The sequence below is a fragment of the Lampris incognitus genome, chromosome 20 (genome assembly GCF_029633865.1).
Source record: "Lampris incognitus isolate fLamInc1 chromosome 20, fLamInc1.hap2, whole genome shotgun sequence".
NCBI lineage: Eukaryota > Metazoa > Chordata > Actinopteri > Lampriformes > Lampridae > Lampris > Lampris incognitus.
Window position 1 is genome coordinate 11,746,077 of NC_079230.1, and position 20,722 is coordinate 11,766,798.

Genomic DNA, 20,722 nt, shown 5'->3' on the forward strand with positions numbered 1-20,722 from the left:
TGCATCCTTCTGTCAAAGGCCAGTTCAAACATGTAACAACAAACAACCACATTGCCTTGTTCTTGCCCCCTCCCCCCTCTCTCTCACACACTCTGATTTCTGATGTGGGCCAGGAAGTAGATTATCTTCCAGCGAGTGATAGGATTGTTCTCGTACCTTTGAGTAATGTATCAACATCAAAATAATTTTTTCCTCTCTCCCACTTCAGTTTCACTTGCTCTCTCTCTCTCTCCTCTCTCTCTCTCTCTCTCTCTCTCTCTCTCTCTCTGTGTTTCTCTCGTCTCTCCTGGGCTTTAGAAGAGTTAATTATCTGTCTGCCTGCAAACTGTCTCTCTCTCCCTCCTGGGCTGCCGGCAGCTCGGCTCAGAGAAGAGTTTGGTTTTTACAGACTGACAAAAAAAAAAAGCATTTTGTGAAGACTTGGGGCGTGCAGGAAATACAGTGTTTAAAGAATTCTTTTGTTCTGAATATCTGAGTTTTTTTTCCATCTTTGAATGAATTTATTTCGTTGTCATTTTTGATAAAGACTGTCTTTGAATCGAACTTGGTTCAATGATGGAAGTTTTTTTTTCTTTGTTCATATTGTTCATATTGCTGAAAAGATGTCAAGTATTTTTTTTGTTAGATATTTTTGTTAAATCTGTTGTTGTCAAACTTGTTTAAAAGAGTATGTTAAATAACGACTGGTTTAACAATTCAAGTTCTCTCTCTCAACATTTTTGTCCCAACGGCTGAGGGCAAGCCGCTCTCCCACCACACCATCGAAATACATTTTTTCTCACTCCCTTTCTTTACATGTATGACCCCTCTCTCTCCTGCTCTCGCTCTCCCTTCTTCTTCTTCATGTGCACCGCTCCTTCTTTACATGTGACACCTCTCTCTCTTGCTCTCTCACTCTCCTTCTTCTTTGTGTGCATCCTTCCATCAAAGGCCAGTTCAAACATGTCACAGCAAACAGCCTAACACATTGCCCTGTTCTTGCTTCCTTTCTCTCTCTCTCTCACGCACACACACACACACACACACACACACACACACACACACACACACACACACACACACACACACACACACACACACACACACACACACACACACACACACACACACACACACACACACACACACACACACACACACACACACACACACACACACATTACCACAGAGTGGAACAGGCTGAGGTCCAATTAGAGCAGACTGCCTTTCAGAATGTCACTTCCTGCTTAGAGATTCCCCCACTGTTCTCTGACCTGTTTGTGTTTATGTGTGCGCTGACATATTCATGTGAGCTGGATTGCTACTTTTTTGTGAGTCTCGTCTGTGTGTGTGTGTGTGTGTGTGTGTGTTTTGAGGGTCGGCGTGAGTGTGATTGGCAGGAAGGGTGGTTTTCTGTTTATGTGCATATTTATGACACCATATATGTGTGTGTGTGGGGGGGGGGTCAGACTTTTTTGCCAAATAAATTTTTGCATACCAATATTTTGTCTTGGTTGCACAAACATCGGGACACTTAGATACAATACAGTCAATATATTTTACATATACAGTGCATCCGGAAAGTATTCACACCCCTTCACTTTCCACACATTTTGTTATGTTACAGCCTTATTCCAAAATGGATTAAATTCCTTTTTTTTCTCATCAATCTACACACAATACCCCATAATGACAAAGTGAAAAAGGTTTTGTAGAAATGTTTGCAAATTTATTAAAAATAAAAAACTGAAATATTACATGTACATAAGTATTCACACCCTTTGCTATGACACTCAAAATTGAGCTCAGGTTCATCCTGTTTCCACTGATCATCCTTGAGATGTTTCTACATCTTGATTGGAGTCCACCTCTAGTAAATTCAATTGATCGGACATGATTTGGAAAGGCACACACCTGTCTATATAAGGTCCCACTGTTGACAGTGCATGTCAGAGCAGAAACCAAGCCATGAAGTCAAAGGAATTGTCTGTGGACCTCCGAGACAGGATTGTATCGAGGCACAGATCTGGGGAAGGGTACAAAATTTTTTCTACAGCTTTGAAGGTCCCGAAGAGCACAGTGGTCTCCATCATTCGTAAATGGAAGAAGTTTGGATCCACCAGGACTCTTCCTAGAGCTGGCCGCCCAGCCAAACTGAGCAATCTGGGGAGAAGGGCCTTGGTCAGGGAGGTGACCAAGAACCCGATGGTCACTTTGACAGAGCTCCAGCGTTCCTCTGTGGAGAGGGGAGAACCTTCCAGAAGGACAACCATCTCTGCAGCACTCCACCATTCAGGCCTTTATGGTAGGGTGGCCAGACGGAAGCCTCTGCTCATTAAAAGGCACATGACAGCCCGCTTGGAGTTTGCCAGAAAGCACCTAAAGGACTCTCAGACCATGAGAAAGAAGATTCTCTGGTCTGATGAAACCAAGATTGAACTCTTTGGCCTGAATGCCAAATGTCACGTCTGGAGGAAACCAGGCACCTCTCATCACCTTGCTAATACCATCCCTACAGTGAAGCATGGTGGTGGCAGCATCATGCTGTGGGGATGTTCTTCGGCGGCAGGGACTGGGAGACTAGTCAGGATCAAGGAAAAGATGAATGGAGCAAAATAAAGAGAGATCCTTGATGAAAACCTGTTCCAGAGTGCTCAGGACCTCAGACTGGGGCGAAGGTTTACCTTTCAACACGACAACGACCCTAAGCACACAGCCAAGACAACAAAAAAGTGGCTTCGGGACAAGTCTGTGAATGTCCTTGAGTGGCCCAGCCAGAGCCCAGACTTGAACCCCATTGAACATCTCTGGAAAGACCTGAAAATAGCTGTGCAGTGACGCTCCCCATCTAACCTTACAGAGTTCGAGAGGATCTGCAGAGAAGAATGGGAGAAATACCCCAAATATAGGTGTGCCAAGCTTGGAGCTTCATACCCAAGAAGACTTGAGGCTGTAATCGCTGCCAAGGGTGCCTCGACCAAGTACTGAGTAAAGGGTGTGAATACTTATGTACATGCAATATTTCAGTTTTTTATTTTTAATAAATTTGCAAACATTTCTACAAAACCTTTTTCACTTTGTCATTATGGGGTATTGTGTGTAGATTGATGAGGGAAAAAAGGAATTTAATCCCTTTTGGAATAAGGCTGTAACATAACAAAATGCGGGGAAAGTGAAGGGGTGTTAATACTTTCCGGATGCACTGTACCTTTAGGGCTTTAGCAGCTTAATTTCAGAAAACTTTATTCCCAGTGTCCAATCAGAACAACGTTTGAGGGTATGAGGAGGAAATGGTGCCCTATTCTGCAGATTTGATAACTGGCAAATTGTTGTTCAATGAGTTCCTTGTTCAATTAACATGAACTAATGAACATTAAATGCTTGAGTGGTCCGAGGTAGCAGGGGTGAAAACAAAAGCAGGCCTGTCCTTCAGCACCATAACATCACCATAGCAAACAAATTTAAATGGCAAAGTTTGCATAACATCAGTTTTTATTTGACAGTATCAGCACGTCCACACATATGCAGTTACGTGTTGTAATGCTGCTTTTCGGAAGTTTAGTTTGACTATGAGCGGCGGGACCCTGAATGAAAATCAAGCATATGACTTGAGTCATCACCCACTTGCCATATTTGGACATTCAAACACACAGGAAATGCGCCGTCTTGGGTTTGCTTTTGTTTTGTTTTGTTAGTCTGAGGCCATGCAGAAAACATGGTTCACTCTCACAGACCTCAGCAGACCACGTGGGTGATGTGGGTGCGTGGATAACGTTAGGGTTAAGGGCTACGAAATTAAAGTAGTTAATGAGGGGTCTGCACAAGGATAGTGAAACACAACTGTGTGTGTGTGTGTGTGTGTGTGTGTGTGTGTCGGCCCTATGTGATGGCCTGGCGGCCTATCCAGGGTGTCTCCCCACCTGCCGCCCAATGACTGCTGGAATAGGCTCCAGCGTCCCGCAACCCAAATTGGGATAAACAGCTTGGATAATGGATGGACATCAGAGTTTATAATTCCCAATGTATATATTGAGCATACATATGCAACTTCTTCTTTCGGCTTGCTCCCTGGTTTTCAGGTCACTACAGAGGATTTTGTACTTTCCATCGGTACCATGTGAGGGCACAGCACCAATAGCAGTCGTTGTTAACTCGGGCCTCAACCGACCCGGTATGGTCTTGTCAATCTGCATAATGATTTGGCAAAATTTGACATCGGACACCCTTCCTGACACAACCACTAACCCTATGGACAGGGGCACAGGTACAGCGCTGGACGCCATCTCATCGTTCATGGACTTGCCCCCATGCCTGTTGCCTAAACAAACGTATGTGAAGTATAAAAAAAAAGTCTTTAGATGTGATATCATGTCAACAAAATCTGTACATATAAGTAATATATAGCATGCTTAAAATAGCAACAAAAAAAAAATCTGTTCATCATTTGCAACAAGCTTTGGAGACAGAAACATTATCAACAATTTATTGAATGTGTATGCATGGATGTGTGTGTGTGTTTTTGTGTTTATGAGTCTAATTCCATGCAACAGCCCTTTGGGTGTGCATCTCTGTGTGTGAGCCTGTATACGATTTCCTGCTGCTTCCGAAGACGACATCGGGAAGAAAGAAAAAAACATCCATCCTTTTCCCTTATTCTCTGAAAGACGGGTGGAAGGGGAAAGCAGCAGAGAGTGGGAGGAAAAAGATGATTAATGTCGTCCTTAGAGCTTTTAAACCCACTACATATGCATGGGGCGTTCGCTTGTGTGTGAGTGTGTGGTTTTAAAACTAGCAATGATTTTTTTTTTTTACTCCACTGGGCAGCACTAATTATTGTTATTCAGTTTGGCCTCAGGGTGCTGTGTGTGTGTGTGTGTGTGTGTGTGTGTGTGTGTGTGTGTGTGTGTGTGTGTGTGTGTGTGTGTCTGTGTAGCCAATATCAGGGTTGTGTTGTAAGGAAATACTCAGAATACAGAAATTAAGTATCTGTATTCATCCCACATTATGCTTTGAAGCATGGGTATTAAGATTACTGTTCCTTTATACATTTTGAGGGGAATACTTGTAGAATACCTCCCTCTCCAATGAAACTAATCATCTTTTAAATATATCGTCAACTATTTTCAAATTGGCGGCACGGTGGCACAGTTGCTAGTGCAGTCGCCTCACAGCAAGAAGGTCCTGGGTTAGAGCCCCGGGGTAGTCCAACCTTGGGGGTCGTCCCAGGTCGTCCTCTGTGTGGAGGTTGCATGTTCTCCACGTGTCTGCGTGGGTTTCCTCTGGGTGCTCCAGTTTCCTCCCACAGTCCAGAGACATGTAGGTCAGGTGAATCGGCCATACTAAATTGCCCCTAGGAATGAATGAGTGAATGAATGAATGTGTGTGTGTGTATATGTCGGCCCTGTGTGATGGCCTGGCAGCCTGTCCAGGGTGTCTCCCCGCCTGCCGCCTAATGACTGCTGGGATAGGCTCCAGCATCCCCGCGACCCTGAGAGCAGGTTAATGGATGGATGCACTATTTTCAAATTAGCTTGTGCACATTTCCAGCAGCACACCAAACTTTGGTAGAGAGCGGCAGTGACGGCTGGTGGTGATATTGGGTGGGTGGGCTAACAAATATAGTATACCCATTGATAGTTCACACTGCAGCAACCGCAACATAACATCTGAGATACCAAGTCAAGTTAGAGCAACTACCCTATATACCTTGTTATATAGTGTAGTTGTAATAAGGTGTCCGAAATTCAGATTTGACCAGAAATGTAACGCGCTTTGAGTGGCTGTTGCAGCTAGAAAAGCGCTGTATAAAATGCAACTTGATTGATTGTTATATAGCAAGTGCTCTACAACCAGTGTTGGGGAGTAACGGAATACATGTAATGGCGTTATGTATTTAGAATACAAAATATACGGTTACAAATTAAATTTATGGTATTCAGAATACAGTTACAGTCTTGAAATTAATGGATTACTTTTTTTTTCTTTTGGTGCTATTCTTATTTTAAGAGGATTGTGACACAAAATGCAGTGAAAGTGATACCTAAATGTTAGTTAAACAGTAAATTCAGTAAAACAGTATGCTATATTTCCATCTTTGTCTAAGGTTTTTCATTCTAACAGCTATGGAAATAAAGAAAAGGACATGGAAAAGTTCTTCTTTTTTTTTAACCAGATAAAAAAACCATAGATCTTTTGTGTTTACATACTCTTCTAGATTTTGTTAATATATATTTAAGGTGACTCAAATGCATTCAGCCAGTTGATACAATAGAGGAAACAGAATAGTCTACTCAAGTAAGTGGTATTGTGTGAATGCTACATATACTGTTACACAAAATGTAAGAAAATATTAAAGCAACCCAAAGTATTTAGCATACGTTACTCACATTGAGTAATCCAACGGAATACGTTACAAATTACATTTCATGACATGTATTCTGTAATCTGTAGCGGAACACATATTAAAAGCAACCCTCCCAACTACAACAACACTATAGAGAAGTATACTAATGGCCTGATGCCAAAAAAACTCAAACACGCACACCATTTGACTTTTCTCCTCTGTACATATTAGCACATGCCATTTTTAACAACAACAACATATGCAAGAATGATGGGATGATACGCTACAAGATAGAACAGAACGCAGAATCATGTAGCCTACAATGTCAGAAAAGGCTCACTTAAGCATGCACAACAAAACTGAAACAACTGCCAATAAATACTGCAACTGCTTTTATCACAACTCTTTTGCAACACGTTGTGTCAAACATGTCCCGAATAAAACCATTTGGTAAGCACAGCAGCCAAAAGTAGTAGTAGTAGTAGTAGTAGTAGGTAAGCACAGCAAAAAGAGCGGTCATTATAGAAGAGAGTCAAGCCATGTGTAGACAGGAAGGCTAAACGTGTCTAATGGCCTTTTAAGAGGTCTATAAGCTTGGGCCTACCTTATTTGAAGAGAAGCTCACATCGACCACCTTTATGGGATGCAAACAGGTTCATCACCACGTCACTGAAGTCCGGTGATCTTTGGATGACGTCCCGCCCAACAGACAGCATAGCCAGGGCGTTCAGCCTACCCTGCCCCCCGCAGGAAGGATTCGATCCTCTTACGTGCACCGAAACACCTCTCTGACTCTGCAGACGTCATGGGGGTTGTGATGGCTACTCGTCTCAATTTCGATGTTTCAGAAGTGCTCTGAAGATTGTTCTCTGATGGTTCCCTGAGCACAATCACGCACTGGCTTACACGTCCCGCGTCGGTTGTCTCACCAGCTTGCACGGCCACAAATGGTGCCTAAGATATTTCCTCAGCCAATTTTTGTCTATAAACTGCAAACACACAATCGAGCAACTCATTTTGGCTTGTCTTAGACGTGTACTTGGCAACACGTGTGTATGACGGGTGATCGGCTAACTGGCTATCCAAAAAACATGCACAAAAAAAAACTGGGTCCAGAAACACGCCCCCGCTGGAGTGAGGTAGTCCATGTGCCCCACAAAATGTAATATAGTCCACAGTCCGTGATAATGGATGCCTGTTTTGCTTTACCAGCTCACTGTGTCTCTGTACAGAAACGCGGTGGCCCTCAGCAAGTTGACAGGCGATGTGTTAGTGTAACCGGTTACTTTCTAGCCCGGTGCGGGATTCGATACGAGGTGTGCTGCACCACAAGGCGACATCGCTAACCGCTCGGCTAAAGGCTCAGACTCGTTAGCTAGGGACTAATGCGTCTTACTAGTAGTTTACATTAGCTTTAGCCAGCGTAGACGCCATTTCCAATGTGACTTGTGCCGCATTCACGTTTCCTAATTTTGTCGGATAATGTTTCAAATCCACAACTCCTTGCTGGGTCCGAGCCGCGTCTCCCCCAGAAAGCTGGCGTGGGGAACAGAAAAGTGAATTCTTAGCTACACTTGCCGTTAGCCAGTCCTTTCGTTGAAACCAAGTAACACAGAACTTACGATTTGGTCGTTTGTCCTTTGGTGTTATTTGAACATCGTTTGGACAATGAGGCCCCGGACTCCTCACGTCCCATTTTTCCTCCAAAGACACTGAAGAAAATGGATGAGAAAGTAAAAAGCCCTCCGCGTTCATGCTAACGCCCGCGTCCGCCATTGCCACAGTCACTCACCTTTCTCCCTTCCCACTCGCACATAGGTAGCGCGTCACCGTATGAACTCTGGGCTGTCATTGGTCAAAATTCAGTGGTCTGTGGGCTGATTGGACTTTTACCGCTTACTGGACGGCCAACTCCGCCTTCCCGCAGGCTGCAGCCGGTACTACTTGGGAAATCGAGGGGGCGTGCCGAGACGCCGGCCACTCAGTAAGACGAAGAGGAATACAAGCTGACGCAATTGACCTTTCGCGAAGTACCGCCCCAGAACGGTGCTTATCCAATCCTACCTTAGCAACGGTTTCTATGTGATGGAGGTCCGTCAAGCTTTCAAACAGACAGCAAAATGCTGAAACGGTGTGCCTATGGGATCTGCAAATCGGATACTAGATTTCTGAAAAGTTTGGAGGGGGTGTTATTTTCTTTCTCTTCCCCAAACCCAGAACGCAAAAAGCGCAATGTCGGCAATGGATTTTGCAGTATAGCAGACCCCATGGCCAAGCTTAAGCCATCCAAAATCAACAAAACAATACCTGTCTGCTCCAAGCTCAGCTTGCTACTAGCTATTATTGATAGCTAATATAGCTAACGTAACGTGCATGGATAAGTAGACACGTTGGTCCTTGACTAACGGGTCGGACCCTTTAGTTGACTGGTTAATGTTGTCGCTTGCGGAATGGGAAACACGGGTTCGCGCTGTGGCGACGGTTCCCGGACTGCCCCCCGAATTCGATGCAGTATTATTAGTTACTTCTCCCCACACAATGATTATTACCAGTGTCAACATATCAACGTATTACTGACTAACAAAACAACAATATTAATGTACCTGATGAACGTAACCAGCTTAGTCTGTGACCAGAGATACCTAATTTAATGATAGCTAGCCCACTAACTTAACTTTGTTATGCTAGTCACAGGTTAGCCAGGTTCCACCTTTCATTTCATAAGGACTCGCGGGGAGGGTCGGCTGGGATGGTCTCTGGCCAGTCTGACCTCCCCATATCCGGCCTATTTTAAACATTTCTCCCCCCTCTGTGAGCTCCAGGTGGGGACCGGGCTGGCCGTTCGGAAAAGGAGGCATCTTGCTTGCCTTATTTTGTTGAAAATACCGGTTCTGGTCCCAAGGCAAAATTTTTTTTTAAATCATGGGGCAGTTCCCCCGGCCCCGGGGCATGTCCCTGGCCGCCCTGTGACCCCCAGGAGCCCATACAGAACCTCTGAAAAAGCCTGGCTAAAAGAACGCCATGGGGAACTTTGGCCAAAATCAACTCTATAATACAGTGATGTTGACAATGGATTATTAAAAATATACCAATAATAGCTGAAATATGTAACTTACCCCACAGTGCAAGAGCACAATTGATCCACAGTGTTTCAGAATTAGTTGATGGGGTTTCTCATTCTTTGATTGCCACTGGTAAGCTTGCCCTCAATTACAGTGGCACCCGGCAGCCTGGAGTCCACGCAAGTCAGTTTTACTTTTGATATTCTGAACGTATCCCGCCACCGCATACTGTAGCCCCTCCTGCCTTTCACGGGATGATATTAAGGATGAATTACTCCAAAATACATCACTTATTTTCTCTGGAATGCGCTGATTTCTTCCTTCATGTTTTGGGGTTTTCCGGCTACTTCCTAGATGGTTCTAAAAAGAGTGATGAGCATAGCAACAGTAACTAAGGGGAGGCGGGACTTTGCGAAAGGTCAATTGCGCTTGGTCTGTAAATAATTAGCCCATTTAGATGTATTTTGTGTTTTTCTTGTGACTATTTAGTGCTATTGCTGCTCTTAGTGTCCACCAAAATTTAAGTTAATCTGTTCTGAGGTTTTTTAGCAATAATTTTCTCATCTTTATTGTAAAAGATAGGGAGGGCTTAACCCTGTTAGCCCATTTATACCAGCCGTCCCTGGAGAGAGGTAATTGGCGAATCAATCAACACATACTGAGATAATGGCAGACTTGGGCGTCCTCGGGGTTGCGGAGATGTTGTAATGGACATTTAAAATATAAATCAGAGAATGGGAGGAATGCAAACTGTACCTTGCAGCCAGAAAAAAAAATCTGCAACGAGGGTTTCCTCTTCAACTTTATTCCCCACCGAAACTGCACGTCATAAACAATTGAAGCAAGTTTTGTAGCTCCATTAAAATAGCAAAATATACAGTCTTGAATCAGAGGAATAATAGCAAAGTCAAGGTGATGCCATGTGCAGCCCCCCAGTAGTGGCAGGTGGCTGTGTAACATCTTAGACCCAACAGTATGCCTCACTTTTCCTAACATACAAATGCAAAAATAAAAACATACCTTTATTTTAAACTGTGTGCTAAGGGCTGCGTGGAATGTACATTTTTAATAATATAGTGCGTAAACACTCCATTCCAAATCTGCTACACACGCACATTACAAACAAAACAATGACATCATACTGTAGCAACTGGGGGAGGCGGCTGCTCTTATTGTCGGCAGTTCTGCGCTGGGGGAGCGCAATGGCTGATGGGACTGTTAATGTTAGATTTAAAATTGTGTTTTAATGATGTGGTGTTCATGTTGTGGTTATTCTTGTGTTGCTGTTTTGGGGTTCGACTCAGACTAAGAAGGAGACCGTTTACTGACTAACTGACTGTCCCAGCAAACATGCCCGTGCGGGCCCACTGTGGGTAGGTGTGGGTTTACTGTGGGGCAATGTGGGCAGGGGCAAACCCGCACTAATCCCACATGGGCCCCATGTGGTTAGCCCATGCAGGGCCACAGTAGTTTTGCCCTTTGAGGCCCCTATGTGGGCTTATTGTGGGCAAGCCCAACTGTGCTCTTGCCCACAGTAGGCCCATATGGGCCCCATGTGGGTCAGCCCATGCGAGGCCCACAGCGGTTTTGACTTTGAGGACCCCATGGGGGTTTTCTGTGGGCAACCCACTGTGGTCTTGCCCACAATAAGCCCACATGGGCCCCCTGTGGGTCAGCCCATGTGGGGCCCACAGCAGTTTTGCCCTTTGAGGCACCTATGTGGGCTTACTGTGGGCAAGCCCAACTGTGGTCTTGCCCACAGTAAGCCCACATGGGCCAACAGCAGTTTTGACCTTTGAGGTCAACCCCCTGTTGACAGTACAGTTAAAACGTTTTAAGATTACAACTGCTTTAGGGTAAGCAGTACTCAAACTTATTTACCGCCCATGCCCAATGCTGCATATAGTCAGACCTCAGCAAAAATGACAGTAAAATGTAAACAAGTTGTCCAAGGTATAACTGGTCCATCCCATACTTAACTAAAACTGCCCATCCAACAAGACAAGTACCGTCTCAACTTTTTGGTTTGTCGCAGCTGTTTCATATTATAGTTAAGAGAAAGAGCACAAGTTTTTTTGTTAATTTTTTGTCCCTTAAATGTTCCCATAGAGCAGCTCATGCTGTTTTTTTAACCAACTTAATTACAGATTAACTATTACTCATAACTTTACAATTTTAATAATTTTGAACCATCGGAAATTTAGCGAACATACACACACAGCAGCTTATTGTAGTCTCATATAGTCTGCAATACATCTGACATGTTGTGTATGTGTGCAGTAATAAACTTGACACACTCCATCACTCTAGCAGTACACAAGTAAATGTAGCCTATAGCCCTGGTTCAGTTTGGGCTTGGTCACGAGGTGGTGCCAATCCTCATTACTTTAAATACTCCAAGAAGTTGGATTTGGGTAGTTTAATTTGAATTTTGCCCTGCCTGAGTCCACAGAACAATCAAAGTGTCAGTTTACCTAAATAAAAAAACACGGTCACATACAGATAATTTTGGCTTTACTTGCCCAGGTTTCGAGACATCTCTGTTCGAGATTTGCCTCTACCCCAACAGGTGAATGGAATCCCAGGCTAGATTAAATGCTCCACCTGTGGCTAACTCATACTGTGCACTGACATTTCAATTGTTGTTTTCTTCAGATGCTGTGACAAAAAGCAGCCAGGCCACAGCATCCGAGGTGGAAGCTGCCATCAAAATGTGGCTCAGAAATGCCAGGGATAGAGACGGAGGAAGGAGCAGAAGGAGCAAAAAATAGATTTAATGTTCTTTTTTTTAGATTTAATGTTCTTATTGTGTTCAAATGTGGTTCTGTTTGTTGTTCTGTTTTATAAAAGCATTTAATTTGGTATATAGTTTTGTTTTTCAATTCCAATTTTCAATAAATTCTTTCTTCGTATAATTTATATTTTCTTCATTTATTTCTTTGAGCTGTTTGTCAGTAAATGTCACTAGCATACCAGGTACACATGGGGCACTATGGGCCCATGTGGGACCACTGCTCCCAGCCCAAAGTGTGGGCATACTATGGGCATGCTGCAGGCCCACAATGGGTCCCACTGAGGGCCCACTCTGCTTAGTGTGGGCTGCCCACTGGGGCCCCACCAGGGGCCTTTAGTGTGGGGCCCACATGTGCCCCGCATTTCATGCTGGTAACGAGGCCCACAGTGGGCTGCCCACAGCGGGCCCTCTGTTCCTGCCCGCAGTGGCCCCACATGGGCCCCAAAGAGGCATGTTTGCTGGGGTAGGACAATGACTGGGACTGATATCGCCCCTTGGAACATGGGGGTGGGGGGTGGGGGGGGGGAGGTTACGTTGTTGTCAGTTCTGGTCCGTTCTGGCCAGTGTGAATAAAAGAGCACTCCCGGGGTCGTGCGGGGAAGGGGAACGGGAGTTGTGATTAAAAAGCGATCTCTGCCTCTCCACTCGTTCTTCCACACCGGCTCGCCACAATACTTTTCGTTTTAGTTGGCAGCCCCCCTACTTAAAACATCTCCCCGCATGCCTGGGAGATGCTGGACTTTAAGGAGAGGATCTGAATGTATTAGATGACTACTAAGTTAAAGTTTGCATTGCCTGCAACAAATGGCTATTATCTGTTTAGTTTAATTTTTATCTAACAAGACTACTTTTGCGATCCCCGTAATCTTATATTCACAGTTTTCTTTTTTCAGTTGATTTTGATGAGCCTGAGTTTGATCATTTTTCTGCTTGATTCAACCCATACAAAATGTTTAAGTATTCACTATGTCACCTGTGTAAATTCATCAGGGGAAGATGGTACAGAATATAAAGAGATGTTTAATACAACCTGCTGGGTCTGCTCCTAAACACGTTGCCAATCCATTCCTGTTCATGCCTGGCCATGCTTATCACAGGGTAATTGAGAAACTGACGACCCCAAAATCACATTAATTAGAGAAAGCTGCCTGCCAGTAACACCAAGAAATAAAGTGACGATGTGACAATAAACTGTATTTACAATACGGCACAACTGTTGAAGATGTATTCTAAATGTAATCTGAGTAATTTCTCTTTTTGAGTATCGTAACTGAATACGTTACTGATTACATTTAGGACAGTGTGGTTGGTCAGTATTCAGCATTCAGCAAGTAAATACTTTTTCACCATATTCTGCATGCGTGCATGTGTGCATGCGTGTGTGTGATGGCGGCTTGGATAAAGCAGCAGGTGGAAGGGGAGAGCAGCTTGTTTGATTCAAAAACACACCCGTCGTAACTGCCGTCGTTAATGTACTTGGATGCATAATTAAGTTTAATAGACTTGTCTAAGCATTCAATGTGAGTGAAATGTTGCAAATAAGCATTGCTGGGGCCTTAATCCTGAGTGTATGTCTTTCCACTTTCATGAGAAGTCCAACACTTTCCCAGAATCCATCTGTCCTTCCATCCATTATCCAAATTGCTTATCCTGCTCTCAGGGTTGCGGGGATGCTGGAGCCTATCTCAGCAGTCATTGGGCGGCAGGTGGGGAGACACCCTGGACAGACCACCAGTCCATCACAGAATCCAACCAGTCTTTAAATACTTTGTGTAAATCTTGTCCAATTAGAGTCCAGAGCATCTTGTAAAACTCCGAAGGAAGTCCATCAACTCCAGAGGCTTTGTCACAGCTGAGCTGCTGGACCGCTGCAGACATCTCATCAAAGGAGATGGGGGGACTCCATCGAGGCTACCTGAGTTCCACCCAGCTGAGGCAGTCCCTCCAGTATCTCTTCCACTGTCAGAGTCACAGTTCTCCACACTGAACAGGCCACTGTAGAAGTATATGGCCAACTTCCTCATCTCTGATGGATCCAGTGCTTGAATTGGGCCGGTTCTAACCAGTACGCAGTACTGGGACTTCTGATTTTTACCCGTCTGCGTACCGGTACTTCTTACTGCATACCGCCACCTCATGATGCATCTAGGTACGCATGTTGTAGTGCCTGTGTGTTTTAATGGGCTTCTACAGAGTGCGTCAGTAATCCCATCTCGAGTTCTGATTAAAGCACCCTTTGCTTTCTCATTTAAAAACCTACCTAAAGCCTTCCCCCTACTCTCCCAGGTCCTGCTATTGCCATCATTTCCAATAATCACTTCATCTTCTAATATCTTAATTTCTTTCTCTAATTTGTCAAGACAGACTTTCTCTATATCGAATGTGTGTTTTTGTATTGCTGTGTACTGCTGTTATCTTAGCTGTGTGTCTTGTACCTGTATTTAAATTCCCATACAAACGAGCGCTGCTCAGTGGTAGCATTTACCAACAACAACGGCGTGCTCATGACCCCACCATGGAACACCTGATGGGCAAGGAGTGGTCTCTTACAACGGACCTGTGCGAGTTTGTATGTCCTCTATCTGAGAAACAGTGGGGCGCTTTCCAGAATGCAGACAGCATTGACATCAAATGTGCGTGTGTGCGTGCATGCATGTGCGTGCATGTTTGTCAGTTTCTTTGTGTGCTGTGTGTGTCTGCTGATGCCTTTGTACATATTATATTGTGCGTCGGAAAAGACAAAAAAAAAAGTCAATAATTAATCTTAGACTTAATAATACATGTGGTCATGTTTGCACACCTTGTCCCAAGTTTGGCAGAGTTCATCCAGGTCAGTTGAGGTTAATTACGATTGGAGGCCATTAATGCCGGCGAGAAGAGAGGTGGTGAGCAGGAAGCACTCTCTTCTCTCTCCGGGATCTCGGATTTAGTGCGGATACTCTTCGCCCGCAGGCACACCGGATACCTGGAGGAAATCAGAGGGTTTTAGAGGAGTTAATTATCTGTCTGCCCGCAAACTCACTCTCTCCCCCCCCCCCCTCTCTCTCCCTCTCTCTCTCTCTCGCTATCTCTCACTCTCTCTTTCCAATTGTTTTTAACACATGAAGAAACTTATGGACCTGGGAAGGAATTCACTCATTCAGTCCAGGTGATATGTGCCAAATTTAAGGGATTTTGTTAAGATTTTTCCATAAAAGCATGAAACTTGGTACACTTGTACCATTTGGGGCCTTGAACATTTTCAGAAATGGAGCCATCACAAAAAAATAGGAACCCCTGAGTGGTCACATCCCATCTTTTTTTAAAAAAATGTTTAACTAGTTTGTGTGCTCGTTTTACAAACTCGTGCGCACGTTTTACTCAATTGAGCGCTTGTGTGGTCACGTGTTTTTTGGGTTTTTTTTTATCTAGTTCATGCACTCATTTTATTAAATAAATCACTTGTCCTTGGAGTTGGATGAAGTTGGATTCAAACTTCTCAGATCAATAACTCATGAGCGAAACGTGGTTAAAAGACAAACCACATCTCTTCCCTATCGTTGTAAGGTAGATAACGGGCTACATCCCAATTTTTACCAAAACGAGCCGTCCTCCGAGCTGGACAAATAACACTGGTCTCTGTGTACAGCCGGCTGTGAGGTGAGTGCACAGGGACTGGTGCAGAACTGAAAAGAGGTGCTACAGAAATATTCAGTAACTTCACTCTTATACGGTGTCGTGTCCCCAACATCATTTCACACATCAGTGGTCTCCTGCTGGTTATTCTACCACACTTAGGTTGGAAAAATGTGCTTTTGCATAATTTTTTTGTTGTAAGAGTGAAGGGAAGCCAGGCAAAGCTGGCCTCCTTTGAGTGACGGTAGCGTTTCACTCAAGTCGTACCGGATGCGGCCTGGAGGTGGGGTTGGACGGTCCAGCCCCGCCCACATCCAGTGCACCAACCGCGTTTTGTTCAGGACAAGTGGGGATTTCGCAAGCTTGTGCATTTACGACAAGTGAACTGTAGGATTTCATAATGTTCTTTTTAACATACATGAATGTTGTCATGTATAAAACTAATGAATCTATATTTTGGAGTATACATACATACATCAATATTTGCCTCTGTGTCCCTCTTGCTGGTCATTTGGCATCCTACTGGTAAGAAATGGCAACATTGGGCGAGTTGTATTTTAGCTTTTGGGAACATAGATCATAAATAATGGATAAATACTAAAAATAAAATGTAATTATGTACTGTATTGTGAGATGATATATACATTTCTCAACTGTCGGAAAATTTCCCATGCCATTTATACTGTGTTATATATATCTTTTTAATACAGTATCCCTGGTTGTATTAGGCAATTGTGGGCAATACTGCAAACCAACAAACAGGACTACTTTAAAGCAGTATTTGATTTTAATATGATTTTTGTATCATTGTGATGCAGTACCTTAATCTGTACAGTATTTAATTTGCTGGATTAGCCACAAACAGACATGCCCATCTGGCTATTCTATTCATAAACAGTTTTACTATTGCCCCCATCCCAAAAATGTACCAAAAAAACTATAAAAAAAACCCCACAATATATACTGATATTGCAATGTTAAAAGTACCTAAACCTTTGAGGATTTTTTTTCCATATCCCCCACTTCTACCTAATATTTACTAGTTTCTCTCCATGTGGCGCTCCATTTGCAGAAATCTTAAGTTAATAAGCTTCTGAATCATCAATGAGGGAAAAGTGAAAAGACCCACACTGTGAGTATCCTCTGCATGCTGCAGATAACATGCCCCCAAACCTGAAGCAGAATGCTGCTTCCCTCTTTAACAAATGTGCTATAAAGCCCAGACTATTTTGTGTCTCCCTCAGATACTCTATACCCTCTCAGGAGAGAAAAGTGTGAGAAAGTCCTCAAGGTGTCCAGGACAGTTAACACTGAGCAGTCCTGCAGGAAGCAGGATACAGCCACACCGTTTTCTGATCACTGTCTGCGGCAGCAAAATAAATCACACTAGTCTCAAATATCCCAGTGGTGCACTTCTACAAAAAAATATCTTTCAGGTGAAAGAAAAGTGCTCCACTCTGTTTATGAGCGTTATGGGCACTGAATCTTTTTTTATTGTTATGTATTTTATTACTTCAGATTCACACAACATAAACGAGAAAAACTGTATGCTGAATAAATTGTTTACTTTTGCAAACCATTTATTTTAATCCACCTAAGACCACATGGTTCTTGTCTGTCTAGGCAATACCTACATCTATGAGGATGATTGGCGGTAAACAAGCACTGTTTTTGTAGTAGTACACTTTAAAATATATAAAGTTAACCAATGTACAGCTGTTCCATCCTGAACTTGTCGTTGATACTGTGAATATATACGTCACAAATCTTGTTTATAACCCAGAAGGTGCAGAGGCCTTGCTAGATCTCCATGAGTCAGCTGAGACATCACTGGGATGTTACATCATCGCAGTGTTGTAGTTGAGTCACTAAACCTCGAGTCTGAGTCGAGTCTCGAGTCCCCAGTATTGGAGTCTGAGTCCCCAAAGAAAAGTCCGAGTCGAGTCCCCATTACCTGAGTCCGAGTCATCAAGGTTGAGTCTGAGTCGAGTTCCAAGATGGGCTCCAGTGCCCCACTCTGGTACTGTAAAAAAGCTGACATACAAATACAAAAGGTCTACATTAAACAAAAATGACACAGCTGTCACCACTTCAAATGGAGTTTATTTACTTTGTGACACAATAGCCAAACAAAAAAACTAACAAAAACAAAAAAAAACAGTCTTTATCAATTAACAACTCCGAGTCCTCATCTCCAACTTCCACATATTGTATGCAGATGCAGGACGCCAGATAGACCTAACCATGGATTACACTGAGAGGATGGAGGATGCTCTGAAATAAACCACAACAGAGCTGGGTGATCTTAGGACTAAAGCACTAGACACACAGTTCAGCCAAGAGTCTTTTCAGAGGAATGAAGTCAAGACAAACGTTTTACACTGGGCTCCTCAGCTTCTTAGTTTTAATGCAGGTTTTTCAACTGTGTGAGCCTTATATTACCTGTGGCTATTTGTCTCTGCTTTCTAAATTTGAACAGGTATTTTTGCTGAGGTTGAGACTAAATCTCCCTCTGATCATCATCACATACTCCGCAGTACCTTTGATCGAATTTAGCCATGGATCTGAAAAGTTTGGACTTTCATGAAACTGAATCCAATTTATAGTTGTACACTGTTTTAGTTATTGTGAATAAGAAACCACTCATACCTACATTGTACAATTTAATCTTCTCAATAAACATGATTGTCACAAAAAAATAAAAGATTCACTCACTAACATTCGTGTCAGTCATGTGTTTTCACTTACAAAATATGACTGAATCTAGTGCCTGAGCTGATGTGAGCTAGTGTCCTTTCATCATATTAAATGTCACCATGTTACTTTGTAACTTGCTGTCCCAACACTTCTGGAGGTTATACTGTTTCTCAAAAAACTCTCAACTTTGGGAATCACATCGTCTCAAAATTCCATTATCAGGCAAAATTATTTCAACAAAAATGTAATTATAGCACCGCGCCACAAAGTCGCAATACTCAGCATCCGCAGCGTGAAGCTGTGCCTGGACTTGGAAGTAGTAAGCATGGCTCCTGTCCAGTGTAACATTTTCCTCATCACTGATAAGGCAGAATCCCTTGTCTCCAGCACACAGGCGCAGACAGCCCTTGCAGTGTGGGCCCTAAAATTCACAGTGAAAAGAACATGTAAAAAATAGACCGAAGAGGTTAATGCTGTCTGACTTTTTATGTAATTAACTGATTCATATATAAAGACAGGTGTTTTTTACCTGATATGTTTCGACTGACAAGCCTGCAGTCTGCTGCTGAAGCGTCCTGTCAGCTTCTTGTGGACATGGTCATCCTACCTGTGAATAGAATAGATATTTCTTTATTAACCACAAATGTGAAGTTGTATTTTGCACAGTTCATTTTTGCTACAAGCAACACCACTAACACTTAAATTGGGGGTTAAAAGTTACACAAAAGACAATTAAACATCAATAACTTACTCTTCCATGCAACTGCAATGAGCTGCAATGACTTCCCCGTCTTGTTTAGTGATGATCCACGTTGATAGTGGCGTTTCACTGGGCCTTGAGAGTGGTTAACCTAGTATAAGCAAACCAACGTTACGTTAACGTCTAGAGGCACCGCGGTGTTGAATGTTGCTAGGTTAATCCACAGGACAATCAAAGAAAAGCCACTCACCCTGGCGAAAACCAAGCAACAGTCATTGTGGAGCACTTTGGCACTAGAGTCGTGGACCCAGCCGCTAACAAGAAAGTTGAATGCCTCCATACTTTTGCATGCTTTCATTTGGTTTCTTGTGTAGAAGATGTGGAGGACAAGGTAGTTGCTTATATCTACTGCATGGGTAGCAGGCAAGTCTTTCATCCATCCATTCATCCATTATCCAAATCGCTTATCCTGCTCTCAGGGTCATGGGGATGCTGAAGCCTATCCCAGAAGTGATTGGGCGGCAGGCGGGGAGACACCCTTGACAGGCCGCCAGGCCATCAGAGGGTCACATGGTTCTGCAATATGTCCGTGGCTCCATAGTGTAGCGGTTATCACGTCTGCTTTACACGCAGAAGGACCTGGGTTCAAGCCCCAGTGGAGCCATGACTTGCAAGTCTTTCAATTCAGTTGAAAAATTGCTTCTATTCATAACATAAGGACCACGTCCAACATATCTTATTTTCTGTTTCTGTGTATATCATTCTCTCATAATATCATCTAAGCTAGCACAGTATGTGCTGTCCTCCATCTTGTCCATTCTGCTTTTCACTTCCTGTCCTCCATCTTCATTCCATGTTATCGGAATTACGTGACTGCAAAGAATGTATTATGGGTGGGGCGGGACCTTAAGGGCGGGGCTGGACCATCCCACGCCGCCTTCCCGCAGGCTGCAGCCATTACCTTCTCCTTTCACTGACCACTAGACAGCGCAGATGACATCAACTACACATTGTGGGAATAATACATTTTGTTTTCTTCAGTGGAATATATTTAAGGGGAAGCCAGGCTTCCTTTGGCCTCTGAGAGAAACTGCCCCTGGCTGCAAGACAGGGCACTGCAAATGCAAAAGAAAAAAGAAAAAAAAAGCCTCCTTAAAATGCACAGCTGTGTCAATATGGAGGAGGCTATGAAGGCTATGAACAACAACAAAACAACCAAACGTGGTTCTGAAATACATTTTTTGCAGTAAATCTGTGTTGACATTCTTTTTAAGCTTAGTTGCAAAGGTCATATTGAACGTTGTTCCACTCTATATAGTCACAGTATTGTCAGGGTTCATGAACAAAAGGATTAAGCTTTTAAACCTCTACACAACATGCATGCAACACATATGCTATTATAAAGTCTAGCCTAGGTTCTCAGCTACTGTGATTTGCTTCTCACAACGTCAGTGAATTCACAATTAAATATTTGCCTGAACAGTTTATGATGTTGTGTATGGTGTCGTCGTAATCCTTGACCATCTAAACAT

At 43.4% G+C, this 20,722-nt stretch overlaps 1 non-coding gene across 1 annotated transcript; it reads left to right on the plus strand.

Annotated features, from left to right (window-relative positions):
* Positions 1-19,781: 19,781 nt before the first annotated feature.
* Positions 19,782-19,854, plus strand: trnav-uac (transfer RNA valine (anticodon UAC)). The gene has a single exon. It is a non-coding gene; the product is annotated as a tRNA-Val (tRNA).
* Positions 19,855-20,722: the final 868 nt, after the last annotated feature.